We start from the raw sequence: 25,040 nt of genomic DNA, 5'->3' as shown, positions 1-25,040 counted from the left end.
CATGTTTCTAAACTGCCGATCTCCCTCCAAGAGGGGCTTTTCATATGATTCACTGGTTCGCACAGAGGTACAATACTTGATTTATAAATTACCAGCCATGTCTGATTACTACTATGAAAGTTTCACCTTTCCAAAAGTTTGCTGAGAACGTCCATGAACTTTCCCGATTTTGCTGAGAATAACACATATCTGTATATAGGTTATGAAATACTAAGAATAGTAAAACACTAACTTATTTATTTGCAGAATTCAACAATTAAAAGAGAGAGGAAGCAAAAATGAAATGAAGCTAGCCATAGTGAAAATTATACCACCTCTGGTGGTGTACTGGTAATCTACGTAATTCTATATAGGTTTTTGTGAAAGCATTACGAGTTGTGATAGATTCATGGTCAATATTCTATATTGCTACCTCAGAAATACATCTCACCAGAAGAAAGGGAAATTTATACAGCCTGGAACATTTACACATCACTGAGAATGATCACTTTTATTTCTTTTCTTTACTGTTTGATATAGAATGATTTCTGAAGCAGAAGTTTTTGTTGATCTGATCTCTCCTCTCTTTCCCCCTTTCTATCTGTAAGCAGGAAATCTGTCTGGGATAGTGAATGGTTTTGTAAAAGCAAGCTAGCTTGCATATTAATGTTGCTTTTAGCAGTCGGCGTCCTTCTCCACTTTACAAATAAATGTGTTTTGAAGGGAAAACATTCTTCTTCATCAAGAGAAAGCCTCAAGCCCCAAGGACTGGGAGGTATCTATATCTTTAAACAACAGGAACAACAAAAATCAATAGTAGAACCTAAGGGAAACAGTTAAATATTTCTGGACTTTAGCATGCAGGATAATCAAAGGCATGCTTTGAGTAGCTATGCAGGCCTGAAGGAGGAAGGCACAATTAGTGCGCCACCTAGAGGCGAACCATGTTAGCATACTTTCAAAGGTGGCCGTATTGTAGAGATTTCCTACCAAAATATGCGAAAATCACTCTAAACAAATATATTAAAATCACAGCTTGATCAGCAAAAGCAGAGAGATATATTCAAAGATAATCAGGGATAATGGAGCAACAAAATGGAAAAGGCAAACTGATTCCAAAAGTGAATGTAAAGCTATACCAAAAGTGCGCATATGGACAAACTTTTAAAATAAATAAATGGATACACACAAATCTTTCTTTCTTTCTTTCTTTCCATTTACTCAACTTTGCTATTTAAAGGGTACTTATATCTCTCTAGCTGCGCGCGCGCGCACACACACACACAATCTTGCGGAGTGAAAAATATTGGAGTGAAAAATATTGGGCTGCCTTCTGCTTAATTCATACAAAAGGGAGGGGAAGGGCTGCTGAAGGGGACCCGAAGTCCATGTATTATTAACTGAATTAGCTGAAGGGATGTATATTTTGGCTATCGCAGATGAACAAATCATGCCCTGCTCTTTTTGCATTGTAACGGAAAAAATATACGAAAGCCAAGAGGTTGAAAAAGGGGTCTCGTGAGTATCGTTTTTGCAGCTGAGACTTGCCCATTTGATACAGTGGTTTTAAGAATGGTTGGTCCCACAAGAACATTTTGGACCCGCTTATACTCAGGGAGAAATTAATCCTGCACAGGATAATAACTGCAGCCAATTCACACAACTCCTTCTCTGTGGTTTTCTCCATATGATCCAGATCTGAAAGGATGCTGCCAAAGAGGAACAGACAGAAGAATCAGACAGGCCCGGTTGATGCATCATGCTAAACTATGTTTGCTTAACAATGGCTTGTAAAAAAGCCTGACATGCAGGGTTCAAAAATCATACTTAGCATGCTCACCAATCTTCCATATCAAATTTGAGAGAGGTATACAGTGATGCATATTCCAGCCCTTAGTCCCTGACTCTTAAATATTTTTTATTAATGATTTGAATGAAGAGGTCAGAAGAATGCTTATCAAATTGTAGGTAATGAAAAGTTGGTGGGGATAACCAATACCTCGGGGGGAGAAATATCAAAACAATTTTAATAGCTTGCAGAAGGGGTCAAAAAGTGACAGAATGAAATTTAACAGAGACAAAGAGTTCTTCGTCTGAGAAACAAACAAAAAATCAAATTCATTATTTTGTGAATCGGATCTTTACAAGAATTGGGTTATTGGGATACATAGCAGAAGCATTATGCATTACCTAGAAGTATCAATTAATTATGGCCGGACATAATTTTTGTCATCTTGAAGAAAAGCCAATTGTTAACAATTTTAGACTCTGAATTATACATGCCCAAGAATCAAATTCACTATAGAAACACAGACAAATAACAAAGTCACAAAGTTCTTAGACATCCTCATCACCATAATGAGGGATAGTAACTTGCAGACCCAAGTTTAGAGAAAACCCACATATAACAACCAAAACCTTCACTTCCATAGCAAGAGGTATGTTTTTGCTCTGTGGATTAGGGTTTTTAGGTACCGTAGCTAAAAACACACTGCAGCTCAACTAAATTCAAGTATTTCCATAGCATATTCAAGAAAATCAATACCTTCTCCTGTTCCATTTCATTAAAAATACATTGGGAAACAACAGAGAATCAAAGGATAGCTCAGACATAGGATTAAAACATGACCAAATAATGATTATTATAACACTTACAGACATAAGAAATGTGTCAGAACCTGCTGGAAGATTACTCCAACCACTAGACACCATTGTTGCACACAACCCCACATAATTCAAGCCCACCAGATTATAAATCAACAAGGCAACACCCACTTCTGGACTCTTTCACTTGATGAAGCTTTGCTGGAACACATATATAAATTTTTGCAGTCTCATTATCTACATTTCGTGTAACTCTTCCCGAGCCAGGAAAACCTCCAAGTATTTAAATTTACAAGTATCAAGAGCTTGAATAGCAATTGATTACACACTAAATGTAAGCCAATGACATGATATTGTTGAAAAAAATATATATGCAATTTTGGTTCGCATCGAGGACATTATGGTTTCCAAATCACATGAAGTCACTCCATTGTGTCCTTCACTGGATATATATCACCTCAAATACTATGTTATATTTTGGCTTCCATACTTTAAAAACTACTATGTTTCCCCGAAAATAAGACCCTGTCTTATATTTTTTTGAACTCCAAAATAAGCACTTGGCCTTATTTTTGGGGAAGTCTTATTATTTTAGGGCATGTGGAGCAAGATGGGACTCCTCTTGCCGTCTTACCTGATTTCCAGTTCTGCGTTTAAATATTTTCGGGGAGGGCTTATTTTCGGGGGGGGGGCTTATTTTAGCGCATGCGCTCAGAAGCCCAATTGGTCTTATTATCAGGGGATGTCTTATTTTCGGGGAAACAGGGTATGCAGAAAAAACAGAACTCTCAAAATACAATAAAAAAGATTCTCTAGGGCAGCAGTCTCCAACCTTTGTGGTTTGGCCACCCGGTGGTGGGGGGAAGGAGAAGGGAACTGGGCCACGTGAATGAAGGGCTGGTATGCAGCTCAACTTGCATGAATGGTAGGCTGGCATGCACACACGTGTGTGCAGCTCAATTTGCACAAGTTAAGCTACGCGCACATCACTCACCCAAGTTGGGCTGCATCCATGAGAATGTGCTCCAGTCCATCACTCGCATGGCCCTGTTGCAAATAGGCCATGGGCCGGTAGTGGGCCACAGTCCGGGGGTTGGGGACCCTTGCTCTAGGGTCTAAAAATTATGTCCTATCAATGGAGACTGAATTAGTACAATATGTGTAACTTTGAGATTAGACAACTGTGAAGGATGATGAAGAAAAGTTCAAACATCTGAAAGAATGGAAGAAGATCAAGACCTGCTCACTCTCGTTCAGAATACAGGATGTAGAATAATGAATTTAAATTACCAAAAGCAGAGTTCCTATTGACTGTTATAAAAAAAAGCTTCTAACAATAGAAGGATGTGAACAGTAGAACCAGTACCAATTATTAGACGTATTTGAATTGAGGCTAGTTGGCCATGCAGTCTGTGTCACTTTAACCCTTTAATGTACTAAGCAGAGGGCTGGTCACGAGGGCCTAAATGCCTCTTTAACTCCACAATTCTAAAATTTTAGGAACAAGCCACAACTCATTTTGTTTATATAACTTGCTAAATCCTAAAACATAATGACTGAGTTCAGGAAACCCACTAGGCCGCACAGAAGCAAATAACAAGTTGGTTTACTGCAATGTGCAAATCACAGGCATCTACAAGGCAGTCAAAGTGATAAAATGTGCATTGCAAAGAAGCAGCACAAAACCCACTGCTTATATAGTTGTTCGCAACATTGTGATGAAAATAGAAATGGGTGGGGTTGCATTGTGACATCATAATGCACGGTTAGTCGTTTTGGTGTCATTTGAGGTCTCCTAAGGTTGTTTTCAGGTCCTGTAATTGACTGGGGGGAAAAAGGAATTCTTTCAAAAGAATAAAGACCAAATTCTACTGTTTCTTCTTCTGGGTAAAGAAATCTGCATTAAAACATGCATAACACAGATCTATTGTATTGCACCACTCTATTAGTGTAGTTAAGCAAGAAATAATCAGATTGATTTATTTATTGTAATATTTCTATGGTACTCTACTCAGTTCCGTAGTTATCTTTTCCGTAGATAAATTCCATAGATCACAGTTCATGATAAAAGCCAACTAGGGAAAAATTAGGGAAGCAATATATGAGAGGTATATTTTATTCATTTATTTATTTGTATCCCACCTTTATTATGTTTAAAAGTACGAGCATTTTTAATGCTAGCAATCCATTTTTCCTAGGACAATATCCCCAGTATTCATAACACAATTTATTAGCTGTTTAAATGGATTTATGATGGTAAATAATTACATACGCAGTTCAATTCCCAATTGCTTCAAATCCCTTTTGCCAAAAAAAGAAGTGTAATTTTTGCAGGGACTTCAGAAAAGTAAAAATGTCATCAGGAGTCAAGCAGTGGTTTTCTTCTTCAAGATACAAAAAATTCCATCGGTCTTTGAGGGAGAAGAAAGGTTCAGAAATTTAATACCATGTTTCCCCGAAAATAAGACCCTGTCTTATATTTTTTTTGAACCCTAAAATAAGCGCTTGGCCTTATTGCCATGCACTCAAAAGCCCGTTTGGGCTTATTATCAGGGGATGTCTTATTTTGGGGGAAACAGGATAGATAGGTAGGTAGATAGGAAGGTAAATAGATAGATATATAAGTATGTAGATCGATAGATCAATAGATCGAGAGATAGAGAGATTCTAGCCTAACTTCATGATTATTACAAGACTGTTGTTCCCAAACCACAGTGTTTGTGTGTTTGTTTGTGTGTTTGTTTGTTTGTGTGTGTGTGTGTGTGTGTGTGTGTCAAATTTTCATAATATTTTCTGGTTTTCTTAGTGGTGTTTCCCCAAGCTTCAGCAGATTTTTTTTTTAAGAGTGGGAGAGGGAGTGGTGTAATTTAATATGATGTTCTAAATATATGCCCCAGGACCACTTCCTCTTGCTGGAACTGAATAGCTCATAGAAAATGGTGTATTATAATCACTGGTTCTAAGGCAATAAACTCTCTCCCTTTACTCCCTTAATATAATGTGACAGTAGAGGGCGCCCTTTTAATGTAATTCAGTAGTGAAGTTCCAGATAATTGGACATAAATACATGGAAAGAATACTGTAGCTCTCAAGGATTTTAATTGGAAACACACCTTGCCCAGAAGCCTCCTTTACTTTCTCATTGCTCCAGCCAATTCAGAATATGGTACTAGGGGTTGAAGATAGGGAAAGAAAGAAAAATCGATCCTGGAGTGTGTTAGGAGTAGCCAAAGTTACACAAATGTAGACCAGTTTTAATTTTCACAGTCTAATAAAAGTAAACGTAAATAAATTTCAAGTGCTCATTGCTGAAGATAATAGAATCAAAAGCATTTGTTAAGAAAGGGCACATAATTTATTCAGAGAGTTGGAGGCAGGCCCAAAGAAACTGGGCTGTAGGATACACCTGATATTTTATTTGGATTGACCGATTATCAAGAAAAATTATATGCAAAAATAGGTTATCAAGTATTGCACTGGCTAAACACAGATCATTTTGTGAATAAGGATTTTTTAAATTACTAGATTTTCAAAAGTATCACTATTTATTTATTTATTTATTATTTGGATTTATATGCTGCCCTATCTCCGAAAGGACTCAGGGCCGCTCACAACAATAAAACCCACAAAGTTCAATTTTTAAAAAAATACCCAATAAAACTATAAAAACCATTAAAATCCCCTCTAAAACCCCTTCAGTCCAAGCTGGCCAGGCGGAATAGCCATGTTTTAAGGCCATGGAGGAAAGAGCAAAGGTCAGGGGCCACCTGGAGCCCCAGGGGGAGCTGATTCCACAGGGTAGGTGCGCCCACAGAGAAGGCCCGCTCCCTAGGGGTCACCAACTGACATTGTCTGGCCGACGGCACCCCAATTTTATTATCAATTTTTATGCCTATGCCTTTGCCTATATACCATGTATATCATCTATATATCCATATATCCTATACTAGCTGGATACCCGTGCTTTGCTATGAAACTATGTGATGGGGCTTATAAATCAAGAGCTTGACAATTAATGAGTAGTTACAACCGGCCTCTCATCTCCCCTTCTCTCTCCCTCAGCCATGCCTCACAGAAATGTCTCCTATCATATCCCTTTCTCTCCCTCATCCTTGCCCCACAGAAGCCTCCCCTATCCTATCCCCTTCTCTCTCAGCCTTGCCCCACAGAAGCCTCCCCTATCATATTCCATTCTCGTCCCTCAGGCTTGCCCCACAGAAGCCTCCCCTATACTATCCCCTTCTCTTCCTCAGGCTTGCCCCACAGAAGCTTATCCTTTCTATCGTATCGTATCGTATCGTATCGTATCGTATCGTATCCTATCCTATCCTATCCTATCCTATCCTATCCTATCCTATCCTATCCTATCCTATCCCCCTTCTCTCCCTCAGGCTTGCCCCACAGAAGCCTTCCCTATCCTATCCCCTGGTTGCTGCTGTGAAAGTAAAACTGAAAGTGAAACTCCTCTCCTCTGCTTGTGTTTTGCATTTGGAACAGATTTCTTTTCAGCTGGGGAGGGGGAGTAGAACTCTTTAGCATCAGAGCGTGTTAATAATAATATAGGAAATACTAATGCTCTGATGGTCATTTCAAAAAATCCTTTCTTAGTGAGCACCTAGAAGCCAAGAGGAACATACATGGCAAATTTCAAGTTTCTAGGTTTTACGGTTCTGGAGATTTCGTGATTACGGCGTGAGTAGTTTTCGCTTTTATATATATAGATATCTGTATATCTATAACTATCTATATCATATATATCTATACCTATATATCTATATCTATATACCTATATCTATAAAATCTATATCAGGGCTGTCAAACTCAAGGCCCAGGGGCCAGATCTGGCCTGTGGAGTGCTTAGATTTGGCCCGCCCTGCAAACAGATAAGGACCAGTCTGTGGTGCCTCTGCCAGCAAAAACAGAGCTCGCAAGGGCCACGGCTGGCCCTCCTGAGCTCCGTTTTCACTGGGAGGATTGCAGGAGGCTGTCACAGGCAAAAACAGAGCTTGGGACCCCATTTTCACTGGCAGACTGCTTGGGTGCCCCCAACACGAGTGACGTTGAGCTGGCCACACCCTCCCTGGCCACACCCACCCAGGCCCCCCAAGTTCAAACACAACCCTGATGAAGCCCTCAATGAAATTGAGTTTGACACCCCTGATCTATATCTATACCTGTATCTATATCTATATATCTGAATCAGAATTCAGCTGACTATCAGTCTTTATTATTTTAATTGGGAAGTTACAACTTACCTCCATCAAGCTCTTGGCAATACTTAGATCCATCTATGCCTAAAAGACTCTTTCATTTCCTGGGTTTGAGTGTAGTCAGATGTATTGGGACATATTGGGCCATTTATTAGATTTGGGTGCTGAATTTCTTGAATATTTAACTTTATGGAAAAAATCTACTATAAACATTTGTGCTAAGATGTTTCTATTAGAAAATATAGGCAGAATGCAGAGTAATTACTTTAAATCAATTACTTTATAACAATTATTTTAAGGAATTAGAATGACTTCAGATAAAAATTTCTTTGCCAATGCACACAACAGTGGCAATAAAATCAAGCAAAGCATGTTTTGATAGCTCAGAGTTTATCAGACGTTTTAGTCACTTCAAAGAAGCCTAGGATACTATAATTTTGGATGGAATGTCTTTTGTGTCTTTTTTATTAGTAGGGAAAAATTGCCTTTTCAAACATTGATAAATTTTACATATTGGTTTAATTCAATCCTAGATTTCCAGAGTAATATTACATTTCCAAATTTTCTTAGCTATCCCAGTGCCTGATATAGCCAAAATTCCTCAAAAACAGTCAAATTCCATAATCGGGAAATATAATTCAAAACAAAAATGCTTTATTTAACATATTAAATGTTTATTTAGAATAACCCTTCGAAGGTTATCATATAAATGCAGAGGTTTCTGCAGAACAAATCACTTCATATTTCATTCTAGGTATGAAAGCAAACAACATTTTGTGCTTCAAAAGTAAAAGTGGTATCTCTTATAAAAGTTTGGCTCATGCTTTTTTTCCTACTTTGTCTTTAAAAGTACCAGTTCACTTGTCATTTTCTCTGCCCATCATGTTCCATTACGCTGGATTCATCGATCTATCAATTGAACCATTTGCCCACTCACATAACTGCAGGTAGTCCTCGACTTACGATCACAATTGAACCCCTCATTTCTAAATAAGGTGGTTGTTAAGTGAATTTTATTCCATTTTATGACCTTTCTTGCCGCAGTTATTAAATGAATCGCTGCAGTTATTAAGTTAGTAACATGGTTGTTAAGTGAATTTGTCTTCCTATTGACTTTGCTTGTCAGGTCACATGACCCTGGGACACTGCAGTTGCCGTAAATATGACCCAGTTGCCAAGCATCAGAATTTGATCACATGACCATGAGGATGCTGCAACAATCATTAAGTGTGAAAAAGAGTCTATGGAGATTCTCAGTCATCCAGGTCATGGGTGACCCAAAGGCGCTTTTTCAAAAAAAGCAACTGGACTTTGTTTTCCCTTGAAGATGTTTTGTTTCTCATCCAAGAAACTGAGTCAGAACTGAAGAAGCTTCTTGGATGAGAAGTGAAATGTCTTCAAGGAAAAACGAAGTCCAGTTGCTTTTTTTTTTTTTGAAAAAGCACCTTTGGGAAAAAACAGTCATAAGTCACTTTTTTCAGATCCGTAGTAGCTTTGTACAGTCACTAAATGAACTGTTGTAAGTCGAGCACTAGTTGTACAGATAGCCCTGGATTTGCAACAGTTTGTTTAGTGACCATTCAAAGTTACAACGGCATTGAAAAAAGTGAGTTATGGCCATTTTTCACACTTATGACCATTGCAGCATCCCGGTGGTCACATGATCAAAATTTGGAGGCTTGGCAACTGGTTCATAAGATTCACTTAACAACCATACTACTAACATAATAACTGCAGTGATTCACTTAATAACTGTGGCAAGAAAGGTCATAAAATGGGGCAAAACTCACTTAACTCTCTTGCTTAGCAACAGAAATTTTGGGCTCAGTTGTGGCTATAAGTCAAGGACTACCTGTATGTCCTTAAATCTGAGAAGGAGCAGAACCAAAATCTTGCAGCTCCGTGCCTGAAACTTGTCTCGAACCATTGCTAAATTACATATTAACAAATTCATTTTTCAGCACTTACAGCATCTCATTTAAATTGGGGGAAGGTGGGAGAGGAAAGAAAAGAGACCGTCTTCTTTTACAACGAAGCCGATGATATGCACCTGCCATTAATATATTGTACACAGTGTCTCCATCTGATTGCACCAACGATTTGGGCGAGAACAGGAGTCACGTAGTGAGAATCGCTTGTTCAACATGCACTTGTTCATATGCATAAACTCCTGTGTACCAGATGGCAAATATAATGACATCTTAAACAGCTAATTGCATAAACGTTGTAATGCAGATAATTGGTGAACCAAAGTACAAGTTAATAATTTCGCACTGTAATGTCTGGCTTGAAATTAATCCTCAAGGAAAGTTGTGACAATCCTCATACGCTAAAGTTCATGAAGCGGTAATTAAAACTAGCACTCAAATCATTTGCTTTTCAAACCTTCAATTATGACTCGGCAGACTCACGTTTCAGAAATGTAGACATGGTAGCCAATGTTTTGTCATGTGGTTTTTTCGACAAATAGTATGAGATTGTTTATGCCGATGCACCCTGAAATATACAGAGTAAGATGAAAGGGCTGGGGTGATTTCTTAACTAAATGTTAGTCTTTATCTGCAATGTCTTGAAATTAACACGGTGGTCTCAATGAACTTTTAGGGGCCATCCTTTGGTGATGAAGCACACAGACTGAAAAAAAAATGCAAAAGTTTCTCATATTGGCTTCTGGGATACTTATCAGCTTCTTCTTTCAGCTTCCTTCTCTAACGTTAGAAAAAATGTAGGAAAACAACATTTGAATGGTCTCAGATTCGGGCTTTGTGGAATCTCCAGATAAATGTGTGAAAAAGTCTGATCTGAAAAATTGATCTCTAATCCTTGTAGCTTATTGGCCACACTTTAAATTCTGAGAAATCGTCATGGTGCCCATACCAAATGCCCAATACATGGACTCTGTTGAATTACAGTGTGCAAATTACAGTGTCAGCCTTGGAAGCCATATTAGGCTTGCTAGCAAAGAGAACTTTGGAAAATGTCTGCTTCAAGTGTCTTTACTGGGAGTCGGGGGTTTTCTGGAATGCTGACAATCAGATTTTTTAAAAAGGTAGCTCCAGGACTATCAAAAAATCTTCCATATGTTAAGAAATAGATGGGATATGTAGGACGTTAGGAAACATTGAATCCATAATTATTATCAATGCATTATTGGCTTAAATATAGTCCACCTGCCTTCAGAGAATTGGAAAAAATAACTGTTTAGAAGCACATGTCTTGTCACTGTGATAAGACAAAATGCAAATAAGAATTCTAAAGAACAGGTGTGGAAAATGATCACCATCCTAAAATATTTCTTTTCATAAGGGAAACAGAGCCAGTTATGTGCCGTGCTGGAGGAATCATGCTATGGTAATACATTTGTTTTAAACTTTGAACTACAAAAATTCAACTGACCTTTAGATGGCAGCAAAGTGATAGAGAAAACAACTCTTTGCTATCATCTAGTGGTCACTTCTAATGCCATCTAGTGGTCTAGAGAATTGTTGCAGCCCATATGTGACAATCCTAATGAATGGGACCCACTGTTCATAATTCAGACAAATTCCAAGAAAATATAGTTTTGAATAATTTATTAAACAAACAAACAAACAAACAAACAAACAAACACAATAAATGGAAGTTCTTAATGCAAACACCAGTCCAATCTTGAATAATACTGAACAGACTACCATATAGCAGATTGACCATACTTGCACATTATTCTGTAATATGTAAGGTGGTGTAGGAGAAGCAATGGCAGAACCGGGGGTGGAGTGAAAAGGGGATCATCCTAGAATCCCTACCTAGCCACAAGTGAACTAAGTCCGACCCATTCTGAGTCCTGTTGATCCTTGTCTAATTCTAACCAGATTTAACTGTTAGTTGAAACAGTATAAAGGTTTGTAGCAATAAATCAGCTTCATTGATTTACTCTTTCATGCTTGACAGTTGACAACATCTTCTATTTATCCTCATTGCTGTTCTGGGCAGAAGAGATCCAATTGTGATCCTGACCCAAATTTCTATAATGTTTACCTGAGGAAAGCAAACACAGTCTTATTTGTTTGGAGTGGACTAAGCATGTTGTGCGAACCCAGTCACATATTTCCCTCACACGTTTCTAGATAGAAGCTCACCTGACATCCCCCCCCCACATTTTCATGTTCCTGAAGTTTATTCTGTTGTATTATATGAAATATTATGCAGATTATCTGATTACAAGAGAGAATTGTCCTCCATTATAAATAATTCCATGGTTATTTTCCGTGGCAAATTGTGAAGAAATTTGGATGAACAGGTCACTCTGTTGATTAATAATCTGGCTTCCTGCTTTTTAAAGTGTATCCAAAGGGAATGCCAGCATCATTTTGTTAGTTGCTGTAATTTGTAGACACTGTTGTACGTTATAAAATATTTCTTGATTGCTGGAATTTAATGAGTGTGTGTTGTTGAAGCCTGCTGGATTGGCATGGCAGCATACAGAGTACCGTATTTTCCCCTAAGATATTTTGCATTGGTGGACAGTAAAAGTTGTATCTATGCCGAGTAATAATCATTCATTCAGGTGGAAAAGGTGCTAAATATGTTGAAATAAAAGTATTCTGACAATGGCAACAATGGACCCAAGAGATTTTGTTTTGTTAACTGATGGAATAGCAGGTGAAATGGTGCTATCAGAGTAAAAGCTAGAAAAAACTTCAATATATACATAAATAATTATGGAATAGATGTATTGGACAGGTGTAGAGTATATATAGAGCCACAGGTATTAGAAATGAATGAAATCCCATAAGCCCAAATGTCTCGTTGGTTTAACTCAATAACACCAACTGTGCTAATGAAATCTTTATATGTCTTTGTGGAATCTGGTTTTTAATTAATTCCTATGTGAACCTGACATATCAGTTGCTACAAATAGACAAGATTCTGTGCTAAAATATAATGATGTAAAGATCAGTCCAATTTCTGCAGCCAAGAATCTAAATCTGGTGGTTAAAACACTACAATCTACCTAAATAGTGCAAACCAATCATAGAGCAAACATCTTTTCCTTGCTTTGCCCAATTTTGCACGCTTTCATAAAATCATAAAAATGCCAGTCAGGGATCCTGAGTCTTGGAGTTTTGGTGTTTACTTAATTCTTGACATTTCCTCAAGCATTATCTACAAGTTTTCAAATTCAGCTTTAGGATTGTTAATTTATTTTTCTTTCAAGAATAAGAGTTAAATTTCCCATATGGTCATCTATCACTAAATTAGAAGCTTGGACAATGTGATGACAGAATTGCAAATTAAATAGGGATACAAGTCAATTTGTCCTTCTTGTTTAGTCACAATAACTGAATCCACTGAATCAATCAATAATTCAGTAATGTACTAATTTATGATGTAGCCATTTCAGTGGGGGTGTAAGTCCTGATTAGGAAGCATTCTGTAGAAGTAACAATCACTGTCACAAACTCACTTTCTCTGCTTGCTTATATGAAAATATGCTGCCATTATTTAGACTGAGTATCACCAATCATGGACCTCTAATAAGGGACCACTAAGATAGAACTGATAGTTAGAGCCAAGCATCTATTGAAAGAGGAGGAAGAGGAGGAGGAGGAGGAGGAGGAGGAAGTGCACACACGCGTGAGAGAGCACCAATTTGGTCTTGTGGTTAAGCTCCAGGCTAGAAACCAGAAAATTTATGAATTCTAGCCCCATCTTAGCCATGAAAGTCAGCTGGGTGAATTTGGGCCAGACATTCACTCTCAGCTTATCTTATCACAAGGGTTATTGTTGTGGGAAAAATAAGAGGAAAGAGTATTAGCTATTTTATCTGTCTTGAGTTACTGATTAGAATTCTTTATTCTTTATTGGCCAAGTCTGATTGGACACACAAAGAATTTGTCTTAGGTATATATGCTCTCAGTTTACATAAGGAGAATAAAATACATTCATCAAGAATAAAAAAATACAACACTTAGTGATAGTCAAGGTTACTAATTCTAATAAGCTATCAAATCATACTAGGATACAAATAAAAACAATATAATTGAAAGATACAAGCAATATAGTTATAGTAATAAGTGAGAAGATTATTATTATTAAAAATAAAAGCAGGATATTAAACAAAGCAAGCAAACTTGGATTATGTGGCCATGTTTCCAAATACACACACAGGAAACCATCACAAATGTTCTATTCTGTGATTCCCAGCTAAGCAGTAGCACCTAGCCAAGCCTGTTGATCTGGAAACTTAAACAGGATTAGTCCTGGTGAGGATTTGGATGGGAATCCTGAGCTGCAGGCTAGAATGTCAAATTGAAACAAAACATTTCTGAAAAAACAATGACAAATCACTTCTACATCATTCCCCCTCCTGCCCCAATGAATAGCTGTACCCATGAAAAGTATCAGAAATACAGCTTCAAAAGCAACCTAGAGTAGCTGTTTTTAAAAAATATCTGAACCAAGAGTGTCCAACCTTTGCAACTTTTAAGACTTGTGGACTTCAACTCCCAGAATCCCTCAGGGCCAAACGTCTGTGGTGCACATTTGTCCCTTTTAAACCTAACCAAATTTAAGATCTATGGCAGATAGAAAAAATGCTCTTGCATGTGGGCTTTTATATCCTGCAATGTGGCACCCCAAATGTAATGGGACACCATATTTTTAAATGTAACATGGGAAAATTCACAAGTAACGTTTGATAAGAAGTTTATGTTTTCAGAAGTTGCTGCATTATACAGTCTCAGAAATTGTCAACATTACCTCATCTTTCTTTACAGCCCATAGCTCATTCTAATCTGGGAACATATAGATCTTAACTACAGTTTGTAGCAGGATGACATAAATTTTTGGATGTGCAAAAGACTTTGCTTCACTCAGGCAATCTAGCTAATGTTCAGTTTTGCCTATAAAGATCTCTGGGGATTTAGAGACAAGCAAAATCACAAATTGTTCCTTTGGAAGTCACCAGGGTTCTACATTATGATGCATGGAGTGAGAGGATGGATAATTTTATTTATTTCTTCATTAAATATGGGTTCACTAAAACATTAGCTTTCCAGATCATGAAGTACCAAAATAATACCTCTTTGGTTGATAAAACTTGTACCTATCGTTCATTTCTGAGATGAAAATCAAAAAGAATACTCTCACAGAGAATTCAATTAAAAGCAGTTTAGGATACCTGTGAGTAATTACACTATCACATTCTCCACAGGGTTTAATTCAGGGCAAACCGCAACTACTGTGTGTCCAAAAGATAATGAATTAAAGCAGTGCTCTGGCATATTCCCTTACTGAAACGTTAGCAGCCTTCTCAAGTGACATGAAAAATAGGCTTCAATAAGAGCTGGGGAAATATATGCAGTTAGATTCAATCAATAAGCTGTCCTTGACCAATGTCCAAATTTGAAAAAAAAAATCCAGTCCCAAATGAGTTATGAGAATTCTTTCTCTGATTTTAAGTGTATTAATTTTGCAGGGTATACACAGAAAAGTCCTATGCTATCCGAAGGCAGTATTTCAACAGCTGAGGAACACTTTGTGAAGAGCCCACACGTCCCTTTTCGGAAGGTAGGAAGACCAAACACAGCTGGTAATATGGATGGCAGGCTGCTATGGAAAAACATTACGTGCTAATTTGGGAAGAGTAGAGAAAGTTAATTGTACAATGAAATAGACATCTCACTCCCAGGTACCTTTGGTTGAGTGATGGGAACATTGGTGCATTAAAGGAGGGTTGTTGCTTCCCTACAAGATACAGCAAAAGAGTAAGAATCAGGAATGAGTAGAATGGAGTGTAGCTAAATGTTTATGGAGATTCTCAGTCATCCAGGTCATGGTTGTCCCAAAGATGTTTTTTTCAAGAGGCAACAGGACTTTCTGGAAGTCATACTGGACTATATGGAAGACATACTTTGGTTTAGAACCCGTTTGATGGCAAAGTGATAGACTCCATTCTACTGTCCCAAAGGGGCTTTTTCAAGAGGCAACTGGACTTCTGGTTGCCGTTTGTAAAAGCACCTTTGGGATAGTAGAATGGAGTCTATCACTTTGCCATCAAAAGGATTCAAAACCAAAGTATGTCTTCCATATAGAGCTACGCTATCATAATACATCTTCTGACATTCTCCCTTGAGATTCTCTCAGAAGCAGTGGGGCATATCACCCCTTTGTTCTTGAAAGAGGATACCAGTAGACGTGGTTTGGCTCAGAGGAACTCATTCATAACCCCACTCAGACTCCTTAGACACAACCTGTTCAATGACACTACGAAAAGCCCAATTAGTACAAGATTCTTTAGATTAGGGATGCACAATTGGCAGCTCCAGGGCTACCTTAGCCCTCCAAGACTTGAATGCACTCAGAAAGTGCCTCCTAAAATAACATCTAATGAGAAGGAACATGATTAAATATATAAGAAATCATATTGACTGCAATTAATTAATTAAATTAAAAATAAAGGACTGTTGAATTAAATTTATGACCTTGCCATTTCTTAGCTCCCCTTTTTTGAAATCTTTTTCTCAAAGTTTGTGTAATCTTTGGCCCAACACAAATTACACACTTCCAGTGTATATAAATGACTAGGGTGTCAACCTATTAGCTATGGGTCAACTGTTGAAATACGCTTGGGTGTTTCACCCTTCCAAAGTGATCTATTTCATTAAGGCATCATGTGAAGACTTCCATCTTAGCCCACCTTAGGATGACAGGTATCAGTAAGCCAGATGTGGATTATATTGATGAATGCCTCTGACAGTATTACCTATCTCAGGGGTCCCCAACCTCCAGGCCGCAGCCCACTACTGAGCCATGGTCTATTCAGAACTGGGCCGTGCGAGAAGGGGGCTGGTATGCAGGTGTGTGCGTAGCTCCACTTGCACAAATGGCAGGCTGGCATGTGCACACATGCATGTGCGCCGGTCCACCACTTGCACGGCTCAGTTCCCCTCTCCTGTCCCCCTGCCGGGCTGCCAAGCTGGAAAGGTCTGTTGAAGCAGGTCTCCAGCAAGCAGAATCCATGGTGAATCAACAGTAATCTGAAAAACAACAAGGAATATTGTGGCTACAAATGTCTCCTGTTGCATCACTATACAGTAGTTAAATTGCCATCTTCATCAGAGTAGCCTGTGAGACGCGAAACTGGAAATAGATCAAGGTGAAAATAATGTTTTCTGCCTGAATAATTTCTTTTGCTGCCTTCAGAGGAACACATGCATACATACGTTGTAGCAGTATTTTTTTTAAAAAAAAGAGAAGAAAGTTTTTCCTTTTCTCTATTGAAGCTATTCATCTTTTCTTTCTATGAGCCTTTTAAAGATATGTGGCTCTACTTAGGAGAACTCAGATCTGTTGTTCGCAAATGCAGACTTTTAGCCAGTTCTGTACAAGTTATCTTTGTTACTCTGTTTTCCAGGTTGACTGTTGTGATCTACAGAAAACAATGTAAGACAATAGTTGACTGTATCTTGGTAAGTTGACTTACCAAGCATCTGTAAACACTAATTTACAAATTGACAAATGCTTAAAAAATATTTCATGTACAAACCTGATGTGTTCCCAAAATAAATATCATACATCAAGATGCGATGGGTTTAATAATATGGATTGGTCTCTTGCTAAAAAGAGGCCGAACAGGTCTGTTGCTAAAAAGAGTCCAGTAGTGTTGCTTGTAATAAAAAAAGACCTTTAAAAGAGAATGGAATGGAATGGAATGGAATGGAAGGGAAGGGAAGGGAAGGGAAGGGAAGGGAAGGGAAGGGAAGGGAAGGGAAGGGAAGGGAAGGGAGGAGAGGAGAGGAGAGGAGAGGAGAGGAGAGGAGAGGAGAGGAGAGGAGAGGAGAGGAGAGGAGAGAACAGAACAGAACAGAACAGAACAGAACAGAACAGAACAGAACTTTATTGTCACTTTAAATGTACACTAATCAGCATACATTAAAACGAAATTTCTTTGCATTCAACTCTCAAAACATAACCATTATGCATATACCTACGTACACACACATATGACACAGAGAAACATCACAGTCTAATTCGAATGTATACGCATACATGGCAAAAGAAAAAGAATCCTACGAATTTACAAGACGGATGGCATAAGGAGCAAAGCTGTTACAGAATCTACTAGTCCTGCTATAGGTACTTTGAAACCTCTTCCCAGAGATCAGCAACAGATACAGACCATGAAGTGGGTGCATGGGGTCTTTAACAATGCCTTGAGCTCGAAGCACATAGTGAATAACAGGAAGAGAGCTTCGTGTAATCTTCTTGGCTGTCCTTATCACTCTCTGTATGGACTTTCTATCTGAGACACTGCTGCCACCAAACCAAACAGTGATGCAGTTTTTTAAAACTCTCTCAATTGTGCCTCTATAAAAAGTGGCCATAACCAGAAGGAGAAAGATGTGCTCTCCTCATCTGATGCAGGAACTGCAAACACTGGTTTGCATGCTTCACTAAAGATAATGTCAGATTGTTAGTTATCTACACCCCCAGATACTTAATACTATTGAACACCTCCACAGCTGCAGCCTTGATACAAACTAGAGTATGACTATGCTGGCTCTTTTTAAAATCAACAATGATCTCCTTTGTTTTGTTAACATTTAAAACCAGGTTATTTTCTATTGCACCAGTCTACCAAAGCCTTCACCTCCTCCCTATAAGAATCTTCATTGTCATCCTGGATAAGCCCCACCACTGCTGTGTCATCCGCATACTTCACAATATGATTCGTAGCAGACTTGGCCCAGCAGTCGTGGGTCATCAAGATGAACAGGAAAGGACTCAAGACAGAGCTCTGTGGGGAACCCGTCCTCAAGGAGATCATCTCCAAGAACACCAACACTGCTTTTCTTCTGCAGGAACTGACATTGGCACTAGAGGTGTTTGTTTTCTGCCATCATTGCTCGCTGATTTTAGTGAGGCGAAACAAGCACAGGTTCTGCAAAAGTGGAAGTTCTCTCCCTTGGACTACAGTGGAGTGGAAACATCCAAGCTCCCAACAATCTCTTGGGGCCTCTTGGAAACATAGAGAACTTGTTTGTTGATTGTGGGTTGCTTTTTTTTTTTTTTAAAGGAAGGCAGAAAGATGAAAATATATCGGGCGGAAGGCTTGACACACTCACTTTTCCTTGCTTATAAAATTTCCTGCTGACAAGCTTTTCCCCCTCCTGCCTTTATGTGCTCATCTGTGAAGGATTGTCCACCTGCTGCCTTATCGTGGGCTCTGGAAAATTGCCAGAAGATGGCAACAGCATGTACTACTAAGGGAGCATTGGGGCTATGTGGAATAACAAGGACTGTGTTATGACTGGGAACGTTTGCAGTACTATAAATAACTCTATCAATATTGTGATAATGGCACTTTAAAGAGGTCTATTTTACAAGTGTTGGATGTAAGAGACTGCAGCTGTGCTCATTAATGCTGAAGGATGCTTCACTCTATGTACAATTTGCAGGTGTAACAATAGGGGTGTTGATTCATTGGGAGCTTCGATTGTGACTGGAATTTGTTCAGATCTTCAAAAGAAGAAGAAAAGGTTATACTAACATTGTTAGTGCCTAATAAGTCTTTATTGTATTTGGCAGATGAAAAGCAAATTATAACAGTTTAATTGAAAACCCCCAAAAGATAAAATAGAAGAGCACAGTTAACAGGATTTCAATGAGACTTAAATAGCTCCTTCTCACCAAAGAGCAAGTACTATAATTGATAGAAATAGATTTTTTTAAAAAATAATTAATTGCCGTAAATTATCACTTGGCACAAAGATGGCATAATTCTCATTAATTTGCAACTTTTCCTGGTTTAAAATTCAGAATGGCATCATTCTATATCCCTTGCAAGTTAATTCAGAACTGAAGTAACTTCCATAAAATTTCCTACTTCTGGAGAAAGCGTTGTTTCTGCTACAGTATACCTGGCATCCCAAAGACATCCTAGGTTGTCTCGATTTGACATTTCCGGTTTACCTGAGGTTAATTGGCTATTGTACAAGAAGAAATCACATTAATTGTGCTTTGAACAAGATCAGCTTTAAAATAGCTTCACCTTGCAAGCAGAATGAGCCACTGGGCACCTTCCTGTTATTGAACTGCTGCTTCTAGAAGCTTCCATCAGCACAGCCAGGGATGAAGGATGCTGCAGGCAACCAATATCTGGAAAGTCCCAGGTTCATTCTCCTTGTCAAAAGGGGTCAGTGCAAAATTACATGGGACACAAGGTAAGGATTCCACCAGTGCAACTGAGCGTTTATCTTTTTCTTATCTTATGGCCAGATTGTTACTGCAGCTGCCAAGTCTGAAGAACGGTTACAGCAACTGGGCAATGCTAGTCTAGGGAAGAGAACTACCAAGGTAGACATGATAGCAGTGTTCCAATATTTGAGGGGCTGCCACAGAGAAGAGGGGATAAACCAGTGGTGGGTTGCTCCTGGTTCGCACCGGTTCTATAGAACCGGTAGTAAAACCGGCGGGAGGCTCTGCCCACCGACCCTGACGTCATCAAAATGCTTCTGCGCTTGCTCAGAAGAGTGCGCATGCGGCCCAGTTGCAGACCAGTAGTAAAGGTAAGTAGAACCCACCCCTGGGGTAAACCTATTTTCCAAAGCACCTGGAGGCCAGACAAGGAATAATGGATGGAAACTGATCAGATGAAAACTGATTCAGCCTAGAAATAAGGAGAAATTTTCTGACAGTGAGGACAATCAACCTATGGAACAGGTTGCCTTCAGAATTTGTGGAAGCTTCATTACTGGAAGCTTTCAAGAAGCTGGACTGCCATCTGTCAGGATGGGCAGGGGGTTGGACTGGATGACCCACAGGGTCCCTTCCAACTTTGTTATTCTTTTAAATCAATTAGATCAGGTGACAGAGGGAACCCAATAGGATTCCATCTGTTTGTTTTACAGCTAATAAAGCTCTCATAGATGCTCTTACAAAAATACTTTCAAACCACAATTACTGTATAATGGGATGGGCAATTATGGAAACCTTATGAACTATGGATTTCAACTCCCAGAATTCCTGAGCTAGCCATGCTGCGAATTGAATATGGATATAAGAAAATCAGTACTAGACCAGCTAAACATTCCAGAGCAAAGCAGAGTAGAATTAGTAGATGGCAACGACCAGAGCTGGAAAAGGTTTTTTTTCAGTCTTGCATGGTGTGGCTAGGAACTGAATGGATTTTATCTCCTCCTTGTAAAACATGATCGTAAAAGTAAGTTCTGGATCCTATGAATGTATATCCTGATTTATTTTCTTCACTTTGGGATTTAATTGCATATGGATCTGTTGTTCTTATATAAGAGATGCACAAATTCTATTGGCTTGCAGTCTTCAGCAGAGCCAACATCCATTTTGGGGAAAAATGGGAATTTAAAAGGTTGAAATGGATAATTTATGTTTCTGTAAGGATTGGTACCCATTTCATCCTTTTTAACTCCCTCAAAAAAAAAAAAAAGAAAAAGAAAAAAGAAACTCTCGAAAATATTTTTAAAAAAGGAACTCAAATTTGGTCCACTCACTCCCGGTGGCACGAAAAAGGCAGAGCCAGGCTGAAAATGCTTCCTGAGCTACAGTTTTTGTACTGTAATTGTCAGTGAACATAGAATGATTACTTTGAGGATACACGCTTAAGTCAGCCACAGGTGCATCTAATAATAATTGCAGTGTACAATGGTGAGAACCTGAGAACCTTGACATAAAAATAACAGATACCTGGATTATCTATGCCACTTTTCCCACATTAGAAACTGTGTTTTTTGCATTCCAGGATATTTAACTCTTTTATCTCTCCCACCTCCCATGGACACTCCACACTTCAAACAGTCTCTGTACTCCAGTGGTGGGTTACAAACATTTTTACTACCGTTTCTGTGGGTGTGGCTTGGTGGGTGTGGCATGGCTTGGTGAGCATGGCTTGGTGGGTGTGGCAGGAGAATGATACTGTAAAATCTCCATTCCCACCCTACTCCAGGGAAAGGTTACTGCAAAATCCCCATTTCCTCCCAATCATCTGGGAATTGTGAGGCAGAGAATAGATGGGGGCAGGGCCAGTCAGAATTTTTACTATTGGTTCTCCGAACTACTCAAAATTTCCGCTACCAGTTCTCCAGAACTGTTCAGAACCTGCTGGAACCCACCTCTGCTGTACTCCCTACCCACCATAATCTCAACTACTCATATTGCCCATAGGCATCCAGCAGGAGAGCAAACCAAATGCAATTCATGGCCAGTTTGCAATGATGTTAGAATAGAATAGAATAGAATAGAATAGAATAGAATAGAATAGAATAGAATAACAGAGTTGGAAGGGACCTTGGAGGTCTTCTAGTCCAACCTCTGCTTAGGCAGGATACCCTACACCACTTCAGAGAAATGGTTATCCAATCTCTTCTTAAAAACTTCCAGTGTTGGAGCATTTACAACTTCTGGAGGCAAGTACTGATTAATTGTTCTGCAGGAAATTTCTCCTTAGTTCTAAGTTGCTTCTCTCCTTGATTACCGTATTTTTCAGAGTATAAGACGCACCGGAGTATAAGAGGCATCATTGCTTCATTTGCAACTTCTATGAAGTGTGTACAGTAAAACGACTGTACAAAGAATACAGCAGCTAACATTTTGCCCCATGTAACATATACACCTGGTCCTTGACTTACAACCACTTGTTTAGTGACCGTTTAACATTGCAACAGCACTGAAAAAAGTGACATGGCCATTTTTCATACTTATGACCATTGTAGCATCCCCATGTTCACAGGAAAAAAAAATTGGATGCTTGTAAACAGGCATGTATTTATGATGGTTGCAGTGTCCTGAGGTCATGTGATCACCTTATGCAAGCCTCTGACAAGCTAAGTTTACAGGGGAGCCACATTCACTTAAAAACCATTAACAAGTGCAATGATCGACTTAACCATTGATGCAAGAAAGGTTGTAAAATGGGGAAAATTCATTTAACAACTGTCTTGCTTAGCAACAGAAATGTTGGACTCAACTGCGGTCGTAACTCGAAGACTACTTGTATTCTGAGGTGTTATTTCTTGCTGCCTCTATGGCTTTGGGGTAACTCAAGACTAAGCTACCTTTTTGCTGTATTTTGACAAAATGTTTTTTTCAGTTTCCCTTCATTTTGGCTTATTTTTCTTAGAATCACTTTTTAAAAAGTGTGTGTCCAATCACACTTGGCCAATAAAAATTCTTTCTATCTATCTATCTATCTATCTATCTATCTATCTATCTATCTATCTATCTATCTATCGAACTGCTTACTCAAAAAGATACCTATTTTTACTAATTCCGATATTTCAGTTTGATCTTCCTTTATCATTTTACAAATCATAAAAGAATGTTCTGTTTAATTAACAGGATTTAATCCAAGCACATGTTGCCCATTAAATTTTACTCCCACAAAATTACTCATTAACAAATATATGCAAAATATTGAACATGAGCAAAAGAAATGTAAGAATTTTGTAGACAGTCAAAGATTAATCAGCCACAAATGTGGAATGTATTTGGATTTTGTCTTCTTGTTTCTGTATTGGAAATATCTCTGAAAGTTAGCTCTTTAAAGCAGGCAAGGCAGAAATTTCAGGGATGCTCACTATTTGATAGGAAAAACAAACAAACAAACTCCACAGGATCTTGAAAGACTTCCCAAATTTTTCTCTTCCCCAACTTATACTAAAAAAAATCAAGGTTATGTTATTTTGACTGTCTTTTTCATGCTTTCCACTTTATTCAGTGTAATCTTTTCTCAAAATGCCTTCTTAATGGCCCAATCTTTTCTGCTCTTCCCCATGCTTAGAGCTACATTCCTTCATACCCAACAAGCTTATCTGATATGAATTTTGACCATATGATATATTCTGAGATCTTATTGTAAAGCTATTATGTAAGAGGAATTATATGCATTAAACAATCCAGAAGTCTAATGAAAAAACAATATTCAGAGTAAAAAATAGCTTCACCGCTTTCATTGCTACATCATTCTTTCTTGATTAATCTTGGTCTTGACAGTAATGATCTCACAAAAGATGGAAAACACATAGCCCATTCTATGATTTAATCTTGATCCCAATAGATCTGGATTCCATTTAATTGTCTATGATTAATTAGAAACAGAGGCAACATTATTAAAAAGAGACTGTTTTCGCATATACCCAAGAACCTGTTTACTACATTCAATAAGAGCTTACGTTAAACCAAATCATTACAATCTGAAAGATTACATCTGGATAAAAATTAAAGCCAAGCCGATTCATTAACCCAAATGGTAACCTACAGATTACTAACACTATATTGCTACTGTAGCAATCAAAGGATCAAGGGATACACGACTGGAGGATCCTAATTGAAACAGTCTACTCTGAATTTCAAAAATTGAGAAATTGAAAGGATTAATAAGATATTCACCAACTTCTGTCCACATGGAAAATACATTCACTCTTAAACCTTTGCTGTACATAAACACCATAATTAAAAAAAGAGGAAAACCATGTTAATGGTTATATTTTATGCAGTATACAATTCATGATCTTCTATGGCATAAATTGATCACAGCCATCTGTTTAAAACTACAGAAATTTACAGCCAGCTATAAGCTGCATTGCCAATAATATAATATCCAACCTTAGAGACACATTTTTTGGGGTGGTGGTGGAGAGAATTGTTATGCAGTCAGCCATTGGTACACACAATTTTTCTCCAGATGGGTTCAACTAGATGTCATAATTTCACATCTCCAATGGTTTCACAGATGATCTTATGGAAAAAACCACGATTCAGCAGACTGGAATATCCATTGGTGGCAACAGGATTCCAAGCAGTCCCTAAACAAGTTGTAACAATAGCCATGGTGGCACAGTGGTTAGAATGCAGTATTACAGGCTAATTCAGATCACTGCCAGGAGTTCGATCCTCACTGGTTCAAGGTTGACTCAGCCTTTCATCCTTCCGAGGTCACTAAAATGAGAACCCAGATTGTTGGGGGCTCTGCAAACTGCTTAGAGAGCATTGTAAAGCAATGTGGAGCGATATATAAGTCTAAGTGCTATTGCTATTTGCAGTTTAGATTCATTGTGGACTTTGCTGAAAATCAGACATAACTTCCTACTACAGGTAATCCTTGACTTACAACCATTCGCTTAATGACCATTCAAAGTAAGTCAAGGACTATTTGTATGTAGTGTAATCTCCAAATTGAATCCCTCTGGAAAATCCTAGGTTGACCAACATTTGAGATTGAACTTGACTTAG

The 25,040-nt window shown here is 38.4% G+C and overlaps 1 protein-coding gene and 1 long non-coding RNA gene across 4 annotated transcripts in view; one reads left to right on the top strand and one right to left on the bottom strand.

Moving 5' to 3' along the window:
* The window catches only part of NFIA (nuclear factor I A), a 465,394-nt gene that overhangs the window by 347,520 nt on the left and 92,834 nt on the right, over positions 1 to 25,040 (bottom strand). The window lies entirely within an intron of this gene.
* LOC117664306 (uncharacterized) overlaps positions 11,107 to 25,040 on the top strand; it is a 64,723-nt gene continuing 50,789 nt past the window's right edge. The window contains exons 1-2 of the long non-coding RNA XR_004590991.3: positions 11,107 to 11,144; positions 15,253 to 15,344. This is a non-coding gene — a long non-coding RNA (uncharacterized LOC117664306). The remainder of the gene's footprint in view (positions 11,145 to 15,252; positions 15,345 to 25,040) is intronic.

The sequence above is a fragment of the Pantherophis guttatus genome, chromosome 3, assembly GCF_059756535.1.
Source record: "Pantherophis guttatus breed Tessera chromosome 3, ASM5975653v1, whole genome shotgun sequence".
Lineage (NCBI taxonomy): Eukaryota > Metazoa > Chordata > Lepidosauria > Squamata > Colubridae > Pantherophis > Pantherophis guttatus.
This window is presented reverse-complemented; position numbering and strand designations above follow the sequence as displayed.